Here is a 25235-nt window from a genome sequence, read left to right on the forward strand (position 1 = left end):
GCACAGTAGGTCAAGCAGTCAAAAGGCAAGACAATTGCTAGAAACTGCATTCTGGATGATTCCATCATTTGGATATTGTCTGACATACCTCCACTGTCCATTTTCCAGGCATTACTGCTCAGTGGTGGCCTGGAATTGGTATCCACTTTGAGGGTTTTTGTAGCAGGAGCTGTCTTTCCAAGAAGATATTCTTCTTGAAAGCAAAAATAATTCCTAATACATTATCAGGTATGAGAAAGCCCATTAAGCATATAATTTCTCAATCGGAAAAGCATTGAAAGTCTAAGTCGCTATCCTCTTCCTTGAGGGTGGGGCAGTTTGGGGGGCTACCAGAAAATGTTCCAGTCTCTCACCTTCCTGATGAGAAGTTGAACTGAGGAAGTCATATTTTAAGCTGATTTCATTTCTGGATTTTATTAAAGAGAAAAGCAGGAGGAGGGAGAAGGAGGGGAATCGTTGTCTGCAGTCTCTTCCAACCTCGGTAGCTGTACTTCTTTCTCATCCTCTGGCAAATGGTACGGGCTCCTTTTGATTTTTTTATTTCTTACACAAGCGTTTCCTTTGTGTGTCACGCTCAAGGCATCTTCACTTTGGCATCACTAAACCCGCTTTCCCCCCATCTCCGCACCCCCTCGCCCCGTTTTTGTCACAAGTGAGCACTGGCCTCTTTTCCCATCTGAGTGTGGATGCAACCATTCCAAGTTCTTACCGACATCAAAGCCCTTCATCCTCACAGGGCATCAGCAAAGTTATCTGAGTCTTGACGATTTCCACTGCAAAATCCCACCAAGCCTGAGGGAGGCTCCTATAACAGATAAGTCCACAGAGGGAATTCAGGGATCCCAGCAGGGTTTAGGCAGAATGACCAGTGTTTCCACTGTGGCTGGGCAGCCCACAGAAGCCACCATTGCCTGCCATGGGCCGTACAGAGACACATAGCCTCGAACTTACCCAACTCACTGGTGAAGAAGTGCGCACTTAGAAGCACAATCTGGTGTTTCCACCCACACTTGCACTCGTGAGGCTGGAAACAGAAAGGGTGATATTAGAGATGGTGTCCTTGTGCCCAGAGTCCCCTCTGCCACACACAGCGAGAAAGCTCCTGACAGGAAACAGGACGGTGACTGGAATGACCCTACGACGTTCATCGTACCACACGCACTTGCTGACGAATCCTGGCCTGGGGAGCCTCTCCTTGAAGCCAGTGGAGGACTGGCCCACACCTTCAGCCTCACTCTATGTGACTGACTTTGTCCTTTGGGCAAACCCCTCAACCACGGTCTCCCCTCAACCATGGGTCCCACTGTCCTATCTTACAGCGGTTGTGAAGCCAGAAGGAGACAGGATTTTGGAACAGGGGTCACATTCTCTACACTTGGTGGGGCAGGTGTCTTTGTTAGTCCTGTCAGGCTGATGTATAGTAATTGAAATCCATAAAAAGATGTTCTGCCATTTGTTTGTGTATGTTCTATTTTCCTCACACTCTTGTACGCCCATTAAGGCGGCTTTCGGAACATGCCATTCTCCCTCACAGCTTCCTGCATTTGAACATGCCACTTGAATATCCTTCTCCTCCCTTCCGCCCCCAAGTCCCTTTGTCCGTCTGCCACTTTCCCACTCAGCTTTCAAGACTCGGCTTAAAGACCCTCTGTACCCTCTCTGTACCGTGGTCGGGCAAGTAATCAGATCTCCATCTAATGTGGCCTCTTCCATTTGACTGGGCTCAGGCTTTTTGAAGGCTGTACCAAGTCTTACTCAGTTTCCAACCCAATATCTGATTCCTCTTATTCACTCGGTAAAGGCTGATCAAAATGATGCGTGATTGTCACGTACTTGTTGCCATGAAATAAATTGTATTAATTAGGTGAATGATTCTTTGCTCATTTGCTATAAAACTTAGGAAGGAATTTCAACACTTAGCTTTTTAATACAAATATATATATGCATTATGTATACATATTAAGGGGGAAGGCTAATAAGGTACTCCCAATTATTGCAAGTTTCAGACTGAGGGCATGAGACCCTAGGACAGAGGCCGCCAGATGTGATATTTGTGTGGACAGGTGGGTTCCACAAATTCATTGTTCCCCCAATAGCTGACGTAACTCACTCATTCAGCAGGATGCCAACAGGTATTATAGAAGAAAAGGTTTTCTTGATGAATATCTGGAAAATGCTGGCATACATCTCTATTTATAGAATTTATCGTTTAATTAAAATGCCATCTCTGGAGGAATAGAAGAAGGGTGATCAAAGGTGCAAACCTCCTGAGAGTTCTCATCACCAGGAGAAAGAAACTATTTTTCTTTTCTTTTTTGCTTTGTTTTTAAGATATCTGTATGAGATGATGGTTGCTAACTAAACTCAGAGCAGTAATTATTTCACAACGTATGTTGAGATGTACGTTGTGTTATATCTCGATAAAACGGGGAAAAAATAAATAAAATGCTCTCTGGGGGCGCCTGGGTGGCTCAGTGGGTTAAAGCCTCTGCTCAGGTCATGATCCCAGGGTCCTGGGATTGAGCCCCGCATGGGGCTCTTTGCTCAGCAGGGAGCCTGCTTCCTCCCCTCTCTCTCTGCCTGCCTCTCTGCCTACTTGTAATCTCTGTCTGTCAAATAAAATAAATAAAATCTTTTTAAAAAATAAAATAAATAAATAAATAAAATGCTCTCTCACAGTTTAGTGATCCAAGTAACCTCCTTCATGTTTTGTTTTGATTTAGATTAATTTTCCTCTTCTTTATTTGTTTGATCTTCAGCTTTCTTGGGGACATGGCCCCTGTTTTCTTCCTGCAAGAAAAATTCAGCACACAGCAGAGTCCTTAATCAATTGGGTTGCTTTAAGGATCCTACCTGGAATAGGTAATGTAAACTTTCCACAGATGCTTCCCCATGGTTTTGAATCCTATTTATGATGCAACAGGAACCGTTCCTGTCATTCTGGTTCTTCACTGAGATTGCAGTATGTCCTGAGGAGTAAAATTTTTGTGTCAGAGATGACCTTTGTCTTTTCCACTGTGAAGTATATGTTTATAGCATGACTTTCCATCCTCCCAAAGACCCCTTTATTTTCTTTCTTATGTGATACATAGTAAGCATACTCTCAGTCCAGGAAAGAGGGGAAATTCTATGCTCATAGGATTCTGCAAATAATAAGATTTATCTACAATCTCATGGAAATCAAGCATTTGAGATATGACAGATCCTCTGGTATGTTTATGATTATAATATCTATAGTTCAAGGTCCAACAGAAAGGTATAAACGTCTTTTCTTTTTTTTTTTCCTAAAAATTAGTCCAGGCTTAGACAAAACTGAATGCTAAATTATGAACTAAATAATTACATGTGTGAATTAATAAGCGATCCCTTCATCTCTGAGGTTTGTGACAATTACTCCCTTGGTGTATCACGATATAAATATGATTTAAGAAACAAAGTATAGAGTGTTTGACAATTTCACTATATAATGAATTCTCCTGAAGGAAATGTTCTAAAATGTAACTCTTGATGTGATCCGATTCAGACTATTTGGATAACTACTGCGTGTGCATGTGTGTGTGCACGTGTGTGTGTGTGTGTGGTGTTACCATCAAGGTTGGTGATACCATCAAGGATCCTTGGTTACAAGATTCATCATGTTCTGGTATTCAACTTTTAAAATATTATTAGAAATATGGTAGGCTTTGTTGAGATACTGACATAAATTTTTTAAAACTCCTATCTACATAAATTATATTTTCAAAATTAAAACTCTATAACTCCCCCCCCCAAAAAAAGTGCTGGAAATCACTTTTGGGAAGCAGCACAGACTTGAGAGTTAATCAGATATGAGGATCTAGCTTTACTACTTAACCCACTACCTTGCAAAAATTTTTTTATGTTGCTTTACAAAGAGTGTTATAACTCGACTTGGAAGGGAGGGAGGGAGGGTTACAATGTATCAAGTACACCAGGTCACCTTTATTCATAATGAAGGATCAGATAATTAATTACGTGTTTCCAAGAGTCTCCAAAGAATTTCACTCCTATTCTGTGAACGTCTGAAATCCATAATTAGAGTTTAACTCCCTGATTTAAACAGAATTTGCAACTGGTCACCTACATGTCAGATCCTTCTCAGTTTTTTTTTTTTTTTATTGGGTTTTGTGACTTACACAAAATGGATATGTATATGTTTTTCAAAATTACCAAGTCAAAAAACCAGGAGAGTTCACATAAAAATCTGGGTCCCCAGTCTCCTCTTTCTCTGTCACTGGCACTGCCATTAAACCACTTACTCATTTTAGAAATCTAGTTGCCATAGAAGAGAATATTCCCTCTACTTAACCTCTCCACATCTACCCCATCTAGTTGTTCAAGTTTAGCGCAGACTCGGTGGTTCTCAGCCCTCAGGGTGAGAAGATGCAGGTGCCCAGGTTGTACCCAGAAAATTAAGTCCAAATCTCAGAGTGGAGCTGGAGCTTTGGAATTTTTAAAAAGCTCTTCAAATGATTTACAGGTGCAGCTGGGGTTTCAAACCACTGCTCCGAAATCTCCATTCGTCTCTATGTTAGTTTTCACACACACCCTCTCCCCCCAGGTACATGTGGCATCCATCACTTCCTTGTCTCATTGATATGCAGCCATGGTCCCCAAATCACCTTCTCGCTCTGTTCTGGTCCCCCATTCAATCTGTTCTCCACCCAACAGCCAGCGTGATTGTTTATAAATAGGAAATTGTCTGGTCAGTTCTGCTTACACCTCTTCAGTTATAATAAGAGAAATGAAGGAAACTGCTAATGATCATTTAACGCTTCGGTGGGATGAAGACCAAGTTCAGGCTTTGTTGAAAGACCGAGGCACTGAGGCACTGAATTTTAGGAGCAAATGGAAGAAAGTGCCTAGAAGGTGTAGCTGAAGATACCGAGGCAATTTTCCTCCATCTGTGCATCAGTCCTTGGACTAATCTTCTGCTTGCCACCAGGCAGTGACTCGGAGGCTAAAATGTTATTGACGTCTCCCACCAATTGCAACTTAATGCATTCCTGGTATCTTGTTACCATCAGGAGCAAAGAGATTTCGTAATTTGTCAGTGACACTATTATAAGATTAATTTTATGGCACAGCCACCGTAGTTTATTAAATGTCCCTCCCTCGTGGTAAATTTTAGGCAGAATAACAGGATTTGGGGCATGTGTTTGTTAGGTGGGGAGGTGATGGTTATAGCTGGGATCATTTCATCTGTGACTCAGATATACAGGCCTTTGTTTTCACTGATACAGAAGATAAATCCAATATTTATCTGAGCTGCACCAGAGATCTTGGTGCACTCATGGTGACTGTCCAGTGACTTTATAAACCACTGTTTCAGCCACTGAAATCTTTCCTTTAGATTCTAAACACCTATCCCTGTAGATGTTGCCCTTCCCATTGGAAGGGACAGAGATAAGTTGTCATCAAAATGCTTTCATCAAAAAGGACACCCTTTGAAGGATAGCGATGCTATTTTAATCAGAATTTTAAAAGAAATCAATAAATGTAAGGTGCTTTGCTGCAGAGTGGAAACTTGGATCTGTGTCAGTGCCCCTTGTACACGGCGTAATCAACTTTTATTTCATGCTTTTGTCTTCCACATAGAACCTTGGGCATTTCATTATTTACATCATTAAAAAGCTCAAGAAGCTGCATACATTAAGAACATAATAAAAATGTGCACTTGACATTCAGGTAATGGAGACCAGTGGTGAGGTTATCAATGTAGCTACACCTTCTTTACCCTAAATTATTTTCATCCGTGAAGCTAAAGTGCGTTTGGGGAACTAATTTAACAAATAGCATGCCTGCACAGTACTATCTTTCTCCTAAAGGTCTGTTTGGTGGTGGCGGGCAGAAGGAGGACAAAATACGCAGAGAGAGACAAACACAGAGACACTGAGTGTCCTTAGAGACCCAGGACAGGACAGTGCTTAAGAGATGCCCCTGCATTTCCTTTTGTCCTCAAGGTGGATTGGTCTTGTGTAGAATTCTCTCTGGCGAATTGAGCTTTAATAAGGCCACAGATTCTTTTCATGCTGTTTTAGGAATTTATTTGAAAGGATTCAGGCAGCGATGCCCCTTATGTTTTAGAGTTTTACATTAGTGCAGGCAAAGCTTTTCAAATAATATAAAGCCATTTTTTTTTCGAATTCCTTATATCCCCGAGTCTCTGGGTTCTGGACAGAGGAAGATTAAAATCTCTATAAAATCTACCATATTGCCACCACATGAAACAGCTATTGAGAGAGAAATTAATAGTACCTAAAATGAACCTTGGGTTAAGTGTACTTTCTTTGTATTTTCTATGACTTTTTTTCATTTGCCTTGATGTCTCTTTAATCAGAGTTTCCCTAAAACTGACCTACAGCTGGTCCAGATTAACTTTAAAAATTGAATATGAAAGATAAATACATCCTGTGTTTGTTATAGGTCAGACACACTATGGTGCTTGATAATACCAAGTTCCTTATCAATGTTTGTCTTATTTTGTTTTAATATGTAAAGTGGTTCCAACAATACACTTTTGTCACAGATATTTATAGTACATCTGACTTTTTCTTATTCATCTCATTCCCCTAGCACTTCATGATGAGTCTTGAGAGTGAGTATTTTAGAACAAAACATAGTCTTCCAGGACCCTCCATGTTTGGACTCCGCATTAGATGTTAGTAAATATTTATGGAATTTGTGGAATGAATAATTCCAATGCATTTTACTTTTAGACACAAGCAAGGAAGTGACTTGGCCAGTGAACTACACAAATGAAATAATGAGCAATGAAAATGGTAATTCATCAGATCAGAGACTGTATCTGATGTGCTCTGCCGAAGCAGAACGATGGGCATCATTTTTAAAGGATTTGGACAAAGTCAAAGGGCCAGGAAAGCTCATATTTTGTTAGCAACTCATTCTGATGTTATTAAAGCCATGGATGGTTACTTCCTTCTTCTTTGCCAATATTTTCATCTTTAATTTTTTCCCTGCCATGTTGAGATGTTATAGTCTAAAAACTCCTATCGGAAGTGCCTTATCTTTTGAAACTGCTAAAGTCATGTGGACAAACCTGAACACGTAGAACATTACAGAGTGGCTATCGATACTAGTCTGGTAAAGAAAGAGTTGTACTCGTGAACAGCTGAAGAGCTTCTGATGCATCCAAGTAGATGGTCCGAATGGATATGATGTCTGCACAATTCTAGAAGCCCTTGATACATGAAGTTGTTTTTCTCACTAGTTCTGAAACTTCACTTTGAAACTAGATTGCATTTGTCATGTAACAACACACAGTGTTGTTATAAAGGGAACTCCAAGTTGACTCATTTGGAAGGCCCTGCAAATCTTGATCTTGGTTGTGAGTTCCAGCCCCAGGTTGGATATAAAAATGACTTAAAAAATAAAATCTTAAAAAAAGGGGGGATTAACTCAAAAACCAAAGGTTGAAGATAATAATAATTAAAAGATATTCTGGAAGATATATTTGTATTATAAAGAGAACAGATAAACAAATATAGATAGATATTAGTCCTAGTTTGTTTTAAAGTAGCGTAAACCTCTTTAATTCTCTCCACAGGAGTTTTTAATAACAATTGCATAAAAATGCGATCTGCTTGAATGTTACTAATTTGTTTTCTTGAAAAACACAGAATGAGATTTTTTTCAGTTAATTTTTTTGGGGGGGAGGATTCTAGTTGAAGCATCACACATTAACATGCAGGAGGAATGATGAGTAATAAAATACTAATAGGACCAATTGTTGCCTTAGCTTCCAGCATTTCCTCTGTGCGGAGAAGGATTTACAACCAGGCATGGGCTAAATAAACATTTGCATAAAAAGGTGATGAGAACATGATTAAAAATGTAAATTTCTCTGATTAGAATTTTTTTTAATTGGAGTGAAAAGAATTGTAAAATAGCAGGACTTATAAATTAGGTTTTTTATAATGCTGCGGGTTACAAAACATAAAATCAGTCCCCAAATGTAAGATTATTTTGTATTTGGAATGTCCTGTAAGTTGCACTACGTCTTCCTAGAACGTATGTTTCCTCTTTTGGAGGGATCTTAAAACTGGGACATTTACTGGCTACATGCTTTGTGTCAGACATCCATAGGCACTGAGGCTGTGATAGAGAATAAAACAAAAAGCTGTGCCTTTTTGGATGTCATGTCACAGTAGGAGAGAGAAAGTACAGAGATACACATCAAATGTTGAGGGTCAGGGAGATCAGTCTTAGTAAGGGTATTAAAGCAATGGAGAATCTTGGTGGGATAGGCTTGTGGTGCAACATTCTTTTAAAGAGATTGTTCAAAAAGTCCTTTTTAGTAATGTGACATTGGAAGAGAGACCAGAAGAAGGGCACGGGACCAGCATCTGCAAAGGCCCTGAGGTAGGAGTGTGCTGGAAGTGTTGAAGAGCATGGCAGGGAGGAGTCAGGAGCCTGGGTTAGAGAGTAGGAAAACCATGAGAAAATGGAGTCAAATCAGAAGTTGGTGGACAAGGAGCAGATCATGCAAGGCCAAGTAGACTACTGTAGGACCTTGAATTCTAAGCAAAATGACCTGGGAAGCCTTTGAAAGACATAATCTAAAGATTTTATAGAAGGCTCATTCTGACTTTTCTGTGAAGAATAGACTGGAGAAGGGGTGACATCCATCGATAATTTACAGGGATGTGAGGTGTAGACCAGTATATGTCTCTTTCTTAGGGAAGGTCTCTGTGAGACCAGCCAAGAGTCTGGGGGGCTTATTATTACAAGAATAGGGAGAATGATTGTAAGTACACAAGGATCTGTTTCAGCATCGTTCATAGAGTAGGATATGGAGTAGGAAGGCCAAGTTTGTGGAGCGGGGGGGTCTTGAGTTAGGGTTTGAGTGTGAAAAATATGAGGTACTTAGATGAACTCCTAGTGGAGTATTTGGGAGGGGTATCAGAGAGTTATCTGCTTGGAGAAGATTTGAGGTTCCTTTCTATTGTTATGTGTCGATTCAAGCCCTGAAAACAAAAGTATGTAACGTGACGGAGACAAGAACCCTAGGGATGTTGATGCTGCTAAGCATGGTTGTGGAACATATTCCAGGGGTCAGCTCACCCTCAGAGGGAGAGAAGGTGCTGGTGGGTGGAGTTCTCTCTTTCTTCGGTTCTCTTTTCCTTTTTGCCCTAACATCCAGAATGCCATGGATTCGCATTCCAACCGGTCTCTCCAACTTAATGTGAGCGCCAGTTTTTGGACATATAATACTTGAAATTCCTAAGTTGATCCCAGCGAGGCAAAATAATCACCAAAAGAAGGGGCTGTATTAACATAAATTGAGCATATTTCATGCAAAAGTACTTTCTCATCTTAAGAAAAAAAGGTTACTTAAAATAGGACTGTTTTTCTCAAAAAATCACCCCTTATATGGAAATTCACAATAAATTATTTTCTCTCTGCTTTGGGAAAGGATCACCATTTAAAAGAGTTGCATATGGTTGTTTGTGTTAGTATTCTTAAAAATTCATAATGTTTGTGTGACATGTAGTGACTGGTAATTTTTAAATATATATTTCTCTCTAATTCATCTGCTTATAACAAAATACCTAAATACACACACACAGACACACACACACACACACACACATACTATATATGTAATCCATGAATTATCTCTAATTCATCTGCTTGTAACAAAATACCTAGGCATACACACACACAGAGTAATCCAAGAGAAAGGAATCCGAAGAGTTGATGAGAAGCTATAAAGTATCCAACGTTGAATTAATTACATTGTTTGGACACTAGCTAAGGCTAGCAGAAAGCAGAAACCTTTGCTTAGAGAGTGGTCTCTATATGAGACCAAAGGAGCTCAAGAACCAGCATCACTCGGGAAAATTTGCCAGGCTAGGGTGGGAGTTGTTAAGGACTGAAGCCTTGCTGCTCGGCCAGAGGAAGCCACTCAGGGATCGGAGAAGCCATGAGATAGTCCCGATCCGGTAAGGAGTCATTCGGGGTGGCAGATCGGGAGCTGGGCAGGGAGGGTCTTGACGTGCTGACTCAAGATCTTCAGGAAGCAGTTGGGTTTCATTTGAAACCTGTAGGACGAGCTCATCAGGCTTATGAAGAGACACATTGGTAAATGTGATTTAAGACTTTCAAAGAGTAATTTTTCTTAAATGTGGTGGATATGCCTTGCGTTTGCTCAAAGAATTTTACCTTCCTCAACATGTTTTTAGAAAAGTTTCCTGACTCCTACCAAAAAAAAAAAAAAAAAAAAAGGAAGAAAAAGAAAATATTTTAAAGGTCAGAGGCTACAATCTTTTCATTCTTTAGCCAAGAGACATAGATAATATAGTCCATGTATTAGGTTTAATTTAAATAAAATGTCAGCTGGAGGGAATAACTGCTAAGCAATTATCTGAAGATAGATTAGAGTGACATTATACTGTGTCCCTCATGTCCACCTGGGGATCTCAACATATAGTGATTCATCCATTTTAAGCTTTATATATTGTTCCTAGGGAGAAAATAGCCAATCATAATTTTAAATGGTCCCTAAATGTTTTATGTTGTATTTGCCTTTTCTGTTCAGTCATGCTGACATCTCCTAATTTGGGTGTGCATAGGACTAGTGGATTGCATGGTTCTCTCCATATTTTGTTGTGAAATAGAATGTCTACTTTTCGACTCAGGGCTTACAGGTCCCCAAGGCACATCATCTGAGGATTTTCCCCCAAGACCAAGTGTCTAGAAAGATCAGTTGTGAAATAATAAAATCAAAGTGTACTTATTTTAATGTTTTGACAGGGATCCTGAAGCAAGAGACCTTAGGGGATGAAAGTATCTCAAAGTGAATTAGCAAATTCAGATGTCATCAGTATCTTATGTCCGTTCCCCCTAGGCTTGTTTCCTGGAATCTGTTCCAGGTTCTTCTTCTCGAGTCTGAAAGGTGGTCTCTCTCTTAGGCATCTTGAGCAAAACAAATACATCTTTGAGATAAGTGTTCAGAGACTGGAATCAGTCTCTGAAGGAAAAAATGGGGCGTCTGTCTTTTGAAGAAACCTGCTTTGTTCATGGTACCCTTTGTTGTCCATAACATTCTGCATATGCTCAGGCCACGTGACTCAATAGGGGGCAGTATGGAGCTTAAGAGAATTAAGGTTGCAGAATCAACACTCTGGAATTTAAACTCTAATTAGAGATGATTTTCAAAATACCTCAAAGTAATTAATGATAATTCCAGACAATGAAAGGCCTGCAGTTGGTTATAATTTTGAAAGACAAAATAAGACAAAAAGAGACAGAATAAGAACTAGCAAGTTTAGGTGAGCTAAGAACTCTCATGCCTCCCTGTTTGGCAGTGTCGCTGGTTCTTTTCAAAAATAGCGAGCTAATCCCGCTGTTATGCTCAATACTGATGAGACCCTAATGAGTACATTGGTTCCATTACTCAGGAGGAGCATGGAGAATTTGAAAAGGATTTAGAGGGTAATCACAAAGGTGAGTAATGGAACAAAAAGCAGGAACAGTTAAGAAAACCAAAGCACTTCTCAAGAAGAACTTTGATTACGTTTTTAACTCAAGAACAGCTCCATAAGAGGAGATGGTGGTCCTGTCTGCCTTCCTTCTGCAGGACTAAGCAGATAGCAACTAGGCATAAAGACTTTGATGCTGCAGGACAAAAAATTGTTGTTCAACCGTGAAACTGGGAAATAGCAGGCATGGGAGCTAAGAGATTGTAAAGTTTAATTGTTCAAAGAATTGGGATATAGAGAAGATGTGTTTTCATGTAGTTGTCTGGGTTTCTGTAAGTCCTGTCCTCAGATGGACTCCTTCATCTTTTCTAACCATTTCTGTGCATTTCTTCCTTGCTCTGGAGAAACACATCTCAGTGCATTTAGGAGTAGAAATCCGATCATCAGAGGGCATGCAGCATTTGTACTGCTGCTGTGTGTTCATCGCATTTCTGTTTGCTCCATGTTTTCGTCACACGGGTTTCTAAAAAAGGTATTGAGGGAGGCGCCTGGATGGCTTTGTTGTTAAGCATCTGCCTTAGGCTCAGGTGATGATCCCAGGATCCTGGGATGCAGCCTTGCTAGGTGGGGAGCCTGCTTCTCCGTCTGCCTCTGCTGCTCCCCCTGCTTGTACACGCTCTCTCTCTGTCTCACTCTCACTCTCTGCCAAGTAAATAAAAAATCTTAAAGAAAAAGGAAACTATTGTGATTGGTACCTTCAGCTCTCTACACCATCATGGTCAAATAGTTCAAAACAGGCTGCTTCCTTTTTTTGTTCACAAGGTTACAATAATGTTCAAGAGCACCATGGATTGAATTGCATGCTCCCAAATTTAACCTCCAGTGCAATTTTATTTGGAGATAGGGCTTTTAGGAGGTAATGAAGGTCACATGAGTGCATAAGGACGGGTCCTAATCCCATAGGATTAGTGGCCTTGTTAAAAAAAAATCATACAACATAGCTCTAGCCTCCTGATCCCCCCACCAAGAATCAAATCCTTCAGAACTTTCATCTTGGACTTCCCTAAGCTCCAGAACTGTGAGCTGTCTGTGTTTCTGAGCCACCCAGTTGGTAGCATTTGGTTATGATAACGTGAGTAGACTAATAAGAAGAAAGTCTGCTGCTTGACTTCATAATCTCATTTGTCTCAAGCTGGCTTTAATTGGCAGAAACCTTAGAAAATTATAGACGACTTTCCTCATAAGTTTTGGTGTAGAGGTGAAGGGCTGGGCTGGGGGCATTGTGGTAGTGGGGATAAGAGCAGGGCGGTAGGATAAGAAAGGCTTATGCCCACCTTGGACCCTGAAAACAGACTTGGGTTATGCCATACGTGGGAAGCATCAGAACACTCGCTAAATCAGACCTGTTTAATGCTTTAGTAAATAGATCAGGAGATGAGCCTACAGGGTTTCCTTTGATTTCATACATAGTGGAGATTATTTTTCCAATATTAATAAAAGATGGACTAGCCTCTGGCCAACCCATAAATGACAGGAAGCCACGTTACAGAAAGATGATTTTCAGTTACTTTTCACACAGCGTTAATTTACATATTAGATACTGCATATTAGGATGCAGTGAGTCTTACACTATTTGTATGGTAAACAAGTTTTAGGTCTTTAGGTATCTGTGAAGTTTAAGGGAATTAAGAACAAAAGTAATGAACAAGAATTACCTATCAAAAGCAATTACGACTGAGGTTGTCAGTTGAATACTTTGATCTGATTTTTACTCCAAGTACAACAGGAACTCAGCCAAGAAAGGCACCGTTACGAATTACCTGAAGAAGATAACTCAAAGAGAGGGAACTTTGGCATATTTTCTTCTCGGACATCACCGCGTTTGAAAATGTTTTGTTCCTACATTTGTTTATTCATACAGATGACAGCAGTTGCTCAGTAAATATCTTGCATGAAGGAGTGAATGCTCGGAATAAAAGATCGCTGTGAGGGATAGATATTAATCTAAGAACTGACTCACAGATTTGCTATAGATGCTTGGAATTAAATGTCTTAATGATCCTCGCCGGATTCAGTATGATCTGGCAAATTTAGAAAATCACCAGGCCTAGAATACACTGAGACAGAGGAATTCCTAAGGGTTTTGCAATTATTAATTTCTCATTTCATCATAGTGCTCTTCTTTGGGGTGGATGTTATGGTCATCATTTCTATTTTGCAGATAGGGTAGTTATGGCTAAAAATATTGTTGTTCGCATGAGTCTCAGGGTAGGAGCTGAACCTCAGCGGTCCGGGTCCATAGTATTTCTAGTCTCTCGACTGCATTTTACAGAGAGAGCCCAAGCAAGGGGAGCAGCATGCAGAGGTAGAAACAGATTCTCTGCTGAGCAAGGAGCCCAATGCAGGACTCGATCCCCGGGATCATGACCCAAGCCGAAGGCAGACACTTAACTGACTAAGCCACCCAGGTGTCCCTCAGATTTCTTTTAATCATAAAGAATTTGATCAACATGGAACAAAAAATTTACAGTTACAATGAAGATAACATTATCTTAAGATGTGAGGTCACATCATGCATGCAAGATCTGCTTCATTTTCCACGAGGACAGGCATGTGGGAGCACCCCAGGTCAGGAAATGAGGCACAAATCCTTTGCCACAGGTTATAGGAAGGGAGCTCAGCCAAATCGGGCATATGACCCTGTGTTTGTATGCACATGCCTTATGTAAATGAGCCATCCAAGTTCTGAATCTTTAAAAGGAGGTTTCAAGAAATAAGACAGGGGTGCTTATGTGGCTCAGTCCATTAAGTGTCTCAGGTCATGATCCGGGGGTCCTGGGATCGAGCCCCGCATCAGGCTCCCTGCTCAGCGGGGAGTCTACTCCACCCTCTCCCTCTGCCTCTCCCCCTGCTTGTACTCTTCATCTCTCTCTCTCAAATAAATAAAATCTTAAAAAGTAAAAGAAATAAGAAAAGGTCTTTGGTTTATTAGGTAAAGTGCTTATATAATGTAAATTTGATCTTTCTATATAAAATCTTTTTTCCTATTTGGTATTAGAGTAGTAGAAACTGCCCTCTCTCTGTTTGAAAACATTTTATTTTATTTCCTTTTTACCTTGAGACTCTGGGGTTAAAAATCAAAAGAATGAAGGTATTCCATTCTCTTGTACATTAATGAGCATATAAAAATGATATTGAAAAAATTGAGTCATCATTTGTATTTTAACACAAGCTTAACATCCTAAAAATTATCACACTAATTTTGATCGGTATCATCTGTCTATGAGAAAAGGTAATTTTATTGATAATATGTACAGCTAATTTTAATAAAAACTGCTTTCACTTTCATATTTTTTTTTTACTTTTTAGAGTTTTATATTTATTTTTCATTAACATCTATGTTGCAGAGCAAAAAAAATTCACTCACTTAAAATAACAAAAAAAAATCATAGAAATTACAACATGGGTAAAATTGGCATTGATTATGAAAGACTATTTCTACTTTACTTGGGGAAAATATTCATATTTTGTATATCTTACCATATATAACCTAACAAAATGAATTATTATTTTTTGATTGTTGTTAATTAGGAAAATTTAGTATACTGCTTTGATATGTTCATACATTGGTATTACTCACATATTTATTTTATCTTAATTTCATTAGAAATATGGAAGATCTTGAGTGACCAGTAACTAAACCCATCACCCTCGCTGTGATCAGCTATAGTCATTACATGCAAAATTACATGTAAAACAATAATGGCTTTCATGCATGTTATAAACTTGGGTAATAGAAATTCAAACTTGGCCCATAATAATTTTTTAAACTATTATGATAGATATATGAAATGACTTTTTCCCTCAGAGTAGTAATATTTAGAGGAAATGAAAAGGAAAGAAAACTCATTTAGAAAATTATTTTTAAGAACCAGAGAAAAAATTTTTATTGCCCTTTAATTATTTCAGGTTTGCTATTCTATTATTGGCTCTTAAACTACACTTACACAGTTATTTAACTTCAATTGTTTCGGTAACATGCTAGAGAGTGTGCACAATTCAAATAACCTAATTGCCCCAAAATGATTTATCTTGATTTCTGTTTTCTTTTCTAATGAATGGATGACATCTGTACTTACCGTGATATATATGTATGTATTACCTCTAAACTCAACATCTTCTCCATCCTTTCCATGTATGCATTGACATTATCTCTTGAGTTATCTACAATACAGTGAGTAAGTAGACTGTCGTTATCAAGTAAAGTACTAGAAAATACATATCTGGATTTGAAGCCAAAAGACATAATTTCTGGGTTTGACTTTGCTATTTGCTAAAATGTCTGGTCTTGAGTAAGACAATTAACCTCCCTAAGGTTCTGTCTCTTTTAAAATAAAGGTTCTGCTTCATTAAAATAGAGATAATGAGACCTCCCTTGTGGCTTGAATGAAAATCCTATGTCAAAATATAAGTGCTCTTATCTTGTAAACTGTAAAGTACAATAAAAATGCAAGCTCTTAGAAAAAGAAGAACAAACAAAACCCAAAAGCAGTAGAAGAAAGGAAATAATAAAGATTAGAGCAGAAATAAACAAAATAGAGACTAAAAAAATAGAACAAATCAATGAAACCAGCAACTCGTTCTTTGAAAAGATCAATAAAATTGATAAACCTTTAGCTAGACTCGTCAAAAAAAGGTGGGGGACAGGGAGAGGGCTCAAATTAAAAAAAAAATCCGAAATGAAACCCACAGAAATACAAAGGATTATAAGATATAAAATGTATAACCTCCCCAAACCAGGAATCCAAATCAGAAAGAAATAGAAAATTTGAACAGAGTATGAGCAATAAAACTGAATCAGTTATCAAAAAAACTCCCAACAAACAAAAGTTCAGGAACAGACGGCTTCACAGGTGAATTCTAAAACATTTTTAAAATATTTCACTTATTTGTGGAGCATAACAAATAGCATGGAGGACAAGGGGAGATGGAGAGAAGGGAGTTGGGGGAAATTGGAAGGGGAGGTGAACCATGACAGACTATAGACTATGGACTCTGAAAAACAATCTGAGGGTTTTGAAGGGGTGGGGGGATGGGAGGTTGGGGAACCAGGTGGTGGGTATTATAGAGGGCATGGATTGCATGGAGCACTGGGTGTGGTGCAAAAATAATGAATACTGTTATGCTGGAAATAAATAAAAAATAAATTAATTTAAAAAAAAGTTAATAGCTAGTTCAAACTATTCTAAAAAATAGAAAAGAGAGGAAAACTTCTAAATTCATTCTGTGAGGCCAGCATTACCATGGTACTAAAACTGAAGACAACAAAAAGAACTACAAGCCAGTACCTCTGATGAACATAGATGGAAAAGTCTTCAACAAAGTATTAGCAAACCAAATCCAACAGTACATTTAAAAAGTCATTCACACGATCAAGCGGAATTTATTCCTGGGATACAGGGCTGGGTCAGCATTCTCAAATCAATCAACATGATTTGTCACATCAACAAGAGAAAGAATAAAAACCATGTGATCATCTCAATAGATGCAAGAAAAGCATTTGACAAAGTACAATATCCATTCACGATGGGGAAAAAAAAAAAAACCTGCCGACAAAGGAGGTTTAGAGGGAATATGCCTCAACGTAATAAAGGTCATGTATGAAAAACCCACATCTAACATCCTACTCAATGGCAAAAAACAAGAGCTTTTCCCCTAAAATCAAGACAAGGATTTCCACTCTTACCACTTTTATTCAACCTACTACTGGAAGTCTTAGCCACAACAGTCAGACAACAAAGAGATTTAAAGGGCATCCAGATTGGTATGGAAGAAGTAAAACATTCCCAGTTTGCAGATGTCATGATACTATATATAGAAAATTAAAAAAAAAAAAAAACTCCACCAAAAAGTTACTAGAACTGATAAATTCAGTAAGGCTGCAGGACATAAAATCAACGTACAGAAATCCATTGCATTTCTATACAGTAATAATGAAATTGCAAACAGAGAAATTAAGAAAACAATCCCATTTAAAATTGCACCAAAAATAATAAAATACCTAGGAATAAACTTTACCAAGGAGGTGAAAAACCTGTACTCTGAGAATAATCAAACACTGATGAAAGAAATTGAGGACAACACAAACAAGAAGACATTCCGTGCTTATGGATTGGGAGAAGCAGTATTGTCAAAACGTCCATACCACCCAAAGCAATCTGCAGATTCAGTGCAGTCTCTATCAAGATACCAGTAGCATTTCTCACAGAACTAGAACAAATAATCCTACAATGGGTATGGAATTGTAAAAGACCCCAAATAGCCAAAGCAATCTTGGAAAAGGATAGAACTGGAGGGATCACAATCCCAGATTTTGAGACATACTACAAAGCTGAAGTCATCAAAACAGTATGGTACTGGCACAAAACTAGACACATAAATCGGTGGAAAAGATTAGTGAGCTTGGAAATAAACCCATGACTATATGGTCAATTAATCTTCAGTAAAGGATGCAAAAACATACAAATGGAAAAAAATAGTCTTGTCAACAAATGATGTTGGGATAAGCTACTTCCAAAAGAATGAAACCGGACCACTTTATTACACCATACACAAAAATAAACTCAAAATTGATTGATTAAGGGCCTAAATGTGAAACCTAAAACCATTAAAATCCTAGAAGAGAGCACAGGCAGTAATTTCTCCATCGTGGGCCCTAGCAACTTTTTTCTAGCTGTTATCTCTTAAGGCGAGGGAAACAAAAGCAAATATTAATTATTGGGACTACATCAAAATGAAAGACTTCTTCATACCAAAGGAATGAATCGATAAAGCAGAGGTGATAAAGAAGTGTGTGAGGCACACACACACAGACACACACACACACACACGCACACACATACATACATACACGCACACATAAAATGGAATATTACTCAGCCATAAAAAAGAATGAAATCTTGCCATTTGGAATAACATGGATGGATCTAAAGGGCATAATGCTAAGTGAAATAAGTCTATCAGAGAAAGACAAATACCATATTATTTCATTCATAGGCCAAATTTAAGAAACAAAACAAAGGAACAATGAAAAAAAGACAAATCAAAAAAGCAGAAGAACAAACCGATGGTCACCAGAGGGGAGCTGAGTGGGGGGGATGGGTGAAATAAGGGAAGGCGATTAAGATCACACTTTTCATGATGTGCACTGAGTAATGTATGAAACTGTTGAATCAGTATATTGTACACCTGAGACTAATATAACCCTATGTGGTAATTATGCTGGAATTTTTTAAACTGCAAACTTTATATGTTGTCACTTATCTTGGAAGTTGAAAGTTATTAAGAAAATAGATCATATATGCTCTCTTCACCAAAAAGTAAGTAATTGTGTATGGGGACAGAGGTGTCATTAACCTTAGTATGGTCGTATTTTGCAGTATATACATATATCAAATAATCACGTTGTACACCTTCAGCTGGCATTGTAAATCAGTAATATCTCAATAAGCCTAGAAAGTAAAAAAAAAAAAAAAGAATAAGTAACAAAAACAGGTTATTACAAAAAACAATATAAATCTGTGGCTAGAACTAGTATCCAATTTGGTAGCCACCATCCCAGCCACATGTGACCATTCAGCACTTGAAACGTTCTACAAGTGTGAAATAGACCATATTATGAAAACTTACTATAGAAAAAAAATGTAAAATACCTCATTAGTAAATTTTATTTGATTAATTTTTGAAATTATAGTATTTTGGATATTTAAGGTTACATAAAAGACTTTATTATTATTTTTTTTAATCCAAGTTCTCAGTGTGCAGTAGTGTAGGTGTCTTGATCGAAGCATAAACACTGGTGGTCTCCTGTGTGGTTTATCTCTCACCTGTCATTTTTGACAACTCTGTGACTTAGGTTAAGATCCTGAACCTCTGTGAGTTTCAACTTCTTCATCTTTAAATGAGGGATTAGGAAAACATTCCCCTCCGAGGGCAAAGTGAAATTTAAACAAGAAATACATGTAAAGTATTTACAGAAGAGTCTGGCAGGTAGTGAGCATAAAATAAATAATAATTCATATTATATTCTTTTAAAACATGCGTGTTCAGCATCATACTGGCACTTGTAGGACCTGCTCAGAGGGCAATGAGTGTGTTAAGAAGAAAACGTGATTTTTTATTTTAGTTTTGTAATGCTGTTATTTTGTAATACATCTTTGCTGTAAGAGCTCAGAATATACAGAAAAGCATCCGGAAGTAAACAAAATGACCATCAGCCCAACTACCCAAATAGAACCACTGTGAATCATGTTTTAGAAGGGAAAAATACTTGAACCAAAATAATTTCAGGGAAAACGGGGGATGGACAGGGAATGGGTTTGGGTTGTAGAGAAACCCACATTAAGCATGGAAACCAATGGAGGGGAAGGAATTTGGGAAGTTTAATAGAGAAAGAAGCAACAGACTTTCAAAACTACGATAGTTTTAACAAGGACTGAGACCCACTTTAGTATTCCAAAGACTAAAACACATGTCCTTGCTTTGGGCAGAGTCACCCCGATTTCACCATTTCCCCCACAGGATTTCTCCGCTCTACCCGCAGGGATGTCACCAAAGCTAGTTTAGAGAGATAGCCCTGCAGAGAGGGGTCAAGAGGTACACATATAAACCACTTTCCAGTGTTTTCCCCCAGAAAAATAAACTATGGAGAAAAAGAAAACTAATTCTCTGACTCATTCCCATCGTACTTGTGATGTCAGAAACCACTGTCCTTGGTGTCTAGGGAGGGAAAAACTGACAACATAAAAAAGTAGGCAGAGAACGTGGAGTAAATTTGACATCCCTGGCTTTCTGCAGACAGAACTGGGGGATTATTCATACACCAGGGCAATTAAGAAAAAAATATTCTGAGAAAGGAATGACAAACCAACTTTGTCAAATTCGGTTTCTAAAAACAGGCATTAATAGGTAATTATTATTTTGTAGAACTGTGCACCATGACAGTATTATAAATGCCACGATGTCTACACTTGACATTACTACATAATTAAGAAGAGATTATTTCAGATCTCGAGAAATCACTCTCCTATTTCCTTCTCAAAAGGTCATTTATTTCTAAGTCATTAATCTAAAAGCAAATTTAAGGTAACATATAGGAAAATAGCTTAAAAGTTTAAAGCAGATTTATTCTTTACACGCTTCAGTAATTTAATTTACGATTGGGGACCCCTCCAAGCTCAGAATCCTGCCCGCCTGCTATGCCTGATGCTCTGGAGTGCCGCTTAGTATTTCATCAACAATGAGCGAGGGGAACCAAGTGCATTTGTTTCTTTCCTCGTTTTGTTTTGGAAATAAAATACATCTTGCCATGAGGCCACTAAACTGTTCAACAGTACATAGGATTTAAGACACAATAAACATTGGCGTACTCCCAGTGAAGTATACACTTAACTGGCAGAACTTAATTCTTCCAAATAGAAAAGCTAATTAGCTAGAATACATTCCCTTACTTAGGAGGAGCCACACTGATTTTCCCTCTGACCCTGTAAGGATCAGCTGCTACCTTCCTGCAGAAGCAATGAGTTCAATTTTCAGTTACTGAGGGTCGACTGTGCGTCCTATGGGCTCTGTCTATGGTGTGTGGGTAGCGAGGGTCCTGGTTGTCTGGTCTCAATTGTCCCTCAGGACCATTTGCCTAAGGAAGGTAGTAGACTATCAATTCCTGATAAGCTGGTTAACAGTCATGGTCCCACAAATTTAACCCTTTCACGAGAATTTTAAAGTTGTATATACGTATCTATTAAAGCCTGTAAAATAAACAGGTTTGAAAAGAAAAGAGGGGTGCCTGGATGGCGCAGTCAATTAAACAACCAACTCTTGTTTTTAGCTCAGGTCATGGTCTCAGTCAGGGTTGTTAGATTGAGTCCCGTGTCGGGCTCCATGCTCAGCATGGAGTCTGCTTGAGGTTCTCTTTCTCCCTCTCCCTCTGCCCCTCCACTAATAAAATATTTCTAAAAATATTGTAAAATTTTTAGAAATAAAAGAAAAAAGAATAAAAAACACTCATAGTCTGACCACACTAACACAACCACAGCTAGCATATTGATATTTTTCTTTGAAGACTCTTTTCTACATCTGAGTTTTTCTTACCATGATTTTATTAACATTATATGTGTAATTTCTGAATCCTCTTTTTTCTTTAATCTATTAAAAGTATGTTTTGGTTTATTACATAGTTTTGGAAAGTTCATTGTTGAGTGGTCTTTTTTTTTAAGATTTTATTTATTTATTTGACAGACAGAGATAACAAATAGACAGAGAGGCAGGCAGAGAGAGGAAGGGAAGCAGGCTTGCCGCTGAGCAGAGAGCCCGATGCTGGGCTTGATCCCAGGACCCTGGGATCATAACCTGAGCCAAAGGCAGAGGCTTTAACCTACTGAGCCACCCAGGTGCCCCTCATTGTTGAGTGGTCTTATGGACTGAATGTTTGTGTTCCCACCCCAACTGCATATATGTTGAAGCTCAAACCCCCAGTATGATGGTATTTGGTGGTGGGGTCTCTGGGAGGTATTAGAATTAGAGGGGGTCACAAGAGTGGGGTTTAGTGCTCTTAGGAGAAGAGACACCAGAAAGCTCATTCTCTCTCCATGCAAACCAAGTAAGAGGTCATATGAAGACACAGCGAGATGGCCATCTACAGGTCAGGAGAAGAGAACCTTCACCAAGCTGACTTGGTGGGCACCTTGATCTTGGACTTCCCAGCCTCCAGAACCTTGAGAGAGAAATTTCTGCTCTCTAAGCCTCCCAGCCTGTGGTATTTTGTTGTAGGAGTCTGAGCTGACTAAAACAAGTGACTATGTCCCATACTGTTTGATTATGTCTAATTATTCATAGATGAACTCTGTCGAGAGTTGTGGATACATCTTTGTGTGTAAAGTACTTTTCTCTAGTTCACATTGCTTCCTTTGTGCAGATTCTCAGAAGTGGAATTATCTGATCAAAGATAAGAATACTTGCTAAGTATTTGTAAATTGTTTGTACCAAATCACACAGCCAAAAGGAATATAGAAAAAGCATGTCTTCTGCCTAACAGTGCTGAACGGAAATATATGACAAAAACCCTCAGAATATTAGAATAACAGAACTGAATTTGGAACCAGCCTTAAGAAAATAGGGAAGAAAGTTAGGTTTATTTTCTTTCATGTTTCCTTTTTCCTGTGCTTTGTTTTCCTCTCATTCAGCCGGATTGTATTTTCCTTCACTTGAAAGAAAAAGAATCCTGGATTCCTGTGCTTTTAGATCTTTAATTCATTCTTTCACATACGAAGATGGTGTCTGGTAATTAGAGGTTCGTGAAAGAAATGCCAGACACACACTCTGGGCTCTTCCCTCACCACGCCTTGTATGGTTCTGTCAGGATACCAGTGTTTTCTCCCATCCTCTCCCATTTGAGATGCTGATGTCCTCCAGTGTTAGAATTTTAGATTTGGGAAGGATCTTGGAGGCTGTCATCCCAACCTCCCATCCAACGTGGAGTTATTCCCTCTATATCATCCTCACCAAGTCTTGGTGTGAGCATCTCCAGTGCCCGGAAACCCACCAGCTCACTGGTCAGTTACATTTGCTTATATCCATCCTCTGGAGGGATCACAAACAAATCTAATTCTGCTCTGAGTTGAAAGCCTTCAGAAATTTGAAAAGAGCTGTCAAGCCTTGTCCTGGATAAATCTTACCAGTCCATCCCCTGTCCCTTGGGTGATATGGCTTTGAGTTCCCATTAACATCCTGTCACCCCCAGAATGGTCTCCTTTGTGGGCATGTTCCTATTAAAGCAGATGTCATAAACCCATAGCCTGCAGCCTGGCTTTTGATCCTTGAGTATTTGGGAGGGGAAAAAAGAAATAGAAAGATCTGAGGGGCTTTATTTCTTTGGTTTGGCTTGTTCCTCCCAGTGTTCTTGCCCCTAGAAGTTCTTACTCATCTAAGTTACCTGCCGACTTTTAGATGCATTTCTGTTTGTGACCTCTGTTTGAAAGGGCAGGTCCCTCAACGGAACACAAAACCATAGGTCTGATTTGAACTGCTTGGAGGAAAAGAGAGCTGTCCGGTCCCTCATTTTACTGACATTCCACAGATGGGTTGAAATCCGTTTCCTGCATGTATCAGCCATTTATACACTTGGCTTGTGTTTACTTTTCATTTATCTTCTTCATAACACCTAAAGTTCCTGAGGCTTTTCCCCACTGTTTGTATGCCCTTTTGAGTCATTTCTCTGACTTTATTTTGTGCTGTTAGTTTTTCTGGACCAAAGCATAGGACTCTCTGTACTTCAGATGAGTGAGCATCTCCTCCTAAAATCAGTCCAACCAGGCAAAATTTGGGTGTCCTGGTTCTGTCCATCCTTCGCAGGATTGTGCTACACACCCTCCTCTTCCCCCTGGGTTCCACATGCTCCTTGTTCTTCTTCGAGTCTGTCCTCCTTCCCTAGGCCTTGGCACCAGTGCGTGGTCCGACTATAAAAGGGCCATCAAGGGGCGCCTGAGTAGCTCAGTGGGTTAAGCCTCTGCCTTCGGCTCAGGTCATGATCTCAGGGTCCTGGGATGGAGCCTGCTTCCCTCTCTCTCTCTGCCTGCCTCTCTGCCTACTTGTGGTCTCTGTCTGTCAAATAAATAAATGAAATCTTTAAAAAAAAAAAAAAAAGGACCATCAAGTTCTCCTCTTCATTCTCACAGTTGAGAGCTGTTCCTCATCCCATTAGGCCTCAAGTTTTGTCAGGAATTACCGACCTCATTTGGCTACCTGGCTCTTACTCTGAATTTCAGTCCACGCTGCATGACATTACCCTACTGTTTTCCTAAAATATCTCATTCATCATGTCCGTTCTGATCCTGAGATTTTAAAACACATTCTTGCCTGTGGGGGGCACGGGCTCGGTGACCCCGTTCCTTTCTGACCCACCCAGTGTTCTGGGCAGCCTGGACTCTTACGGCCTTGCTCCATTCCTTGCTCATACTATTTCTTTCACTTGGAATATTTTCAGGCTCCTTATGAACTATCCAAATCCGACCTGTTCTTTAAAAACCAGATATAGTCCCCTTCCCCTGTAATCTTTTTGCTCTGGTCCACACTAATTAGCCTTAAGTCAGCTCCTAAAGAATCTATTATCACTTCTTTAATAGTTCCCATTGTGTTACATCCCTCGTTCTGGGCTGGAGGGTAAGCGCCTTGAGAAGGGACCATGTCACTTAATGTTTTGTCTAAACACCTTTCCTGAAATAGCATAAAAAACATACAGTGGATGCTTGATGAATGTTGGTTTTGGGTTGATATAGTTACCCTTAAAGGCATGTGGTGCTTAAAATAATCACGATCGATCGCTCATTTAATTTGACTGATTATGGAATTTCAAATCGAGGACAGCATTTGGGGGCAATTTACATCCAACCCTTCTAACAAGAGCTCTGAAGAGCCTTCTACTTGCCCTGTGACCATGGCTCTCTCAGATTCAATCCGAGCCTTCCTGTGAAAGAAGAACACTATAGGTCGATCCTGTTTTGAAAACTTTACAGGGATTTTTCCCTTTGCCGAACCATGAGTGTTACTTGAGCTGACTTTCACAACATTGCATGCGTGTTCACTGTACGTCTAGGAAAGTAAGCATTGTCTGTCTCTCTGGTTTTTTCCTAAAACCTTAGTATTAATAAAGGTTGTAGAAACTTCTTGTCTTATGTACTCAATCAGTCTCATATTTACAAAAATAAAATTCACCTCATT

The 25235-nt window shown here is 39.1% G+C and overlaps 1 protein-coding gene across 3 annotated transcripts in view; it reads left to right on the forward strand.

Annotated features, from left to right (window-relative positions):
- The window catches only part of CHRM3 (cholinergic receptor muscarinic 3), a 502834-nt gene that overhangs the window by 266222 nt on the left and 211377 nt on the right, over window positions 1-25235 (forward strand). For 2 of the 3 annotated variants that reach the window (XR_006608794.1, XM_004774773.2), the window contains exon 4: window positions 2760-2862. The exons of the other annotated variant lie outside the window; for it this stretch is intronic. The gene's annotated coding sequence lies outside the window, so the exon portion shown is untranslated. The remainder of the gene's footprint in view (window positions 1-2759; window positions 2863-25235) is intronic. 3 annotated transcript variants of the gene reach the window in all.

This window comes from Mustela putorius, unplaced genomic scaffold (genome assembly GCF_011764305.1).
Source record: "Mustela putorius furo isolate JIRA1106 unplaced genomic scaffold, ASM1176430v1.1 tig00001118_pilon_pilon_pilon, whole genome shotgun sequence".
Classification (NCBI taxonomy): domain Eukaryota; kingdom Metazoa; phylum Chordata; class Mammalia; order Carnivora; family Mustelidae; genus Mustela; species Mustela putorius.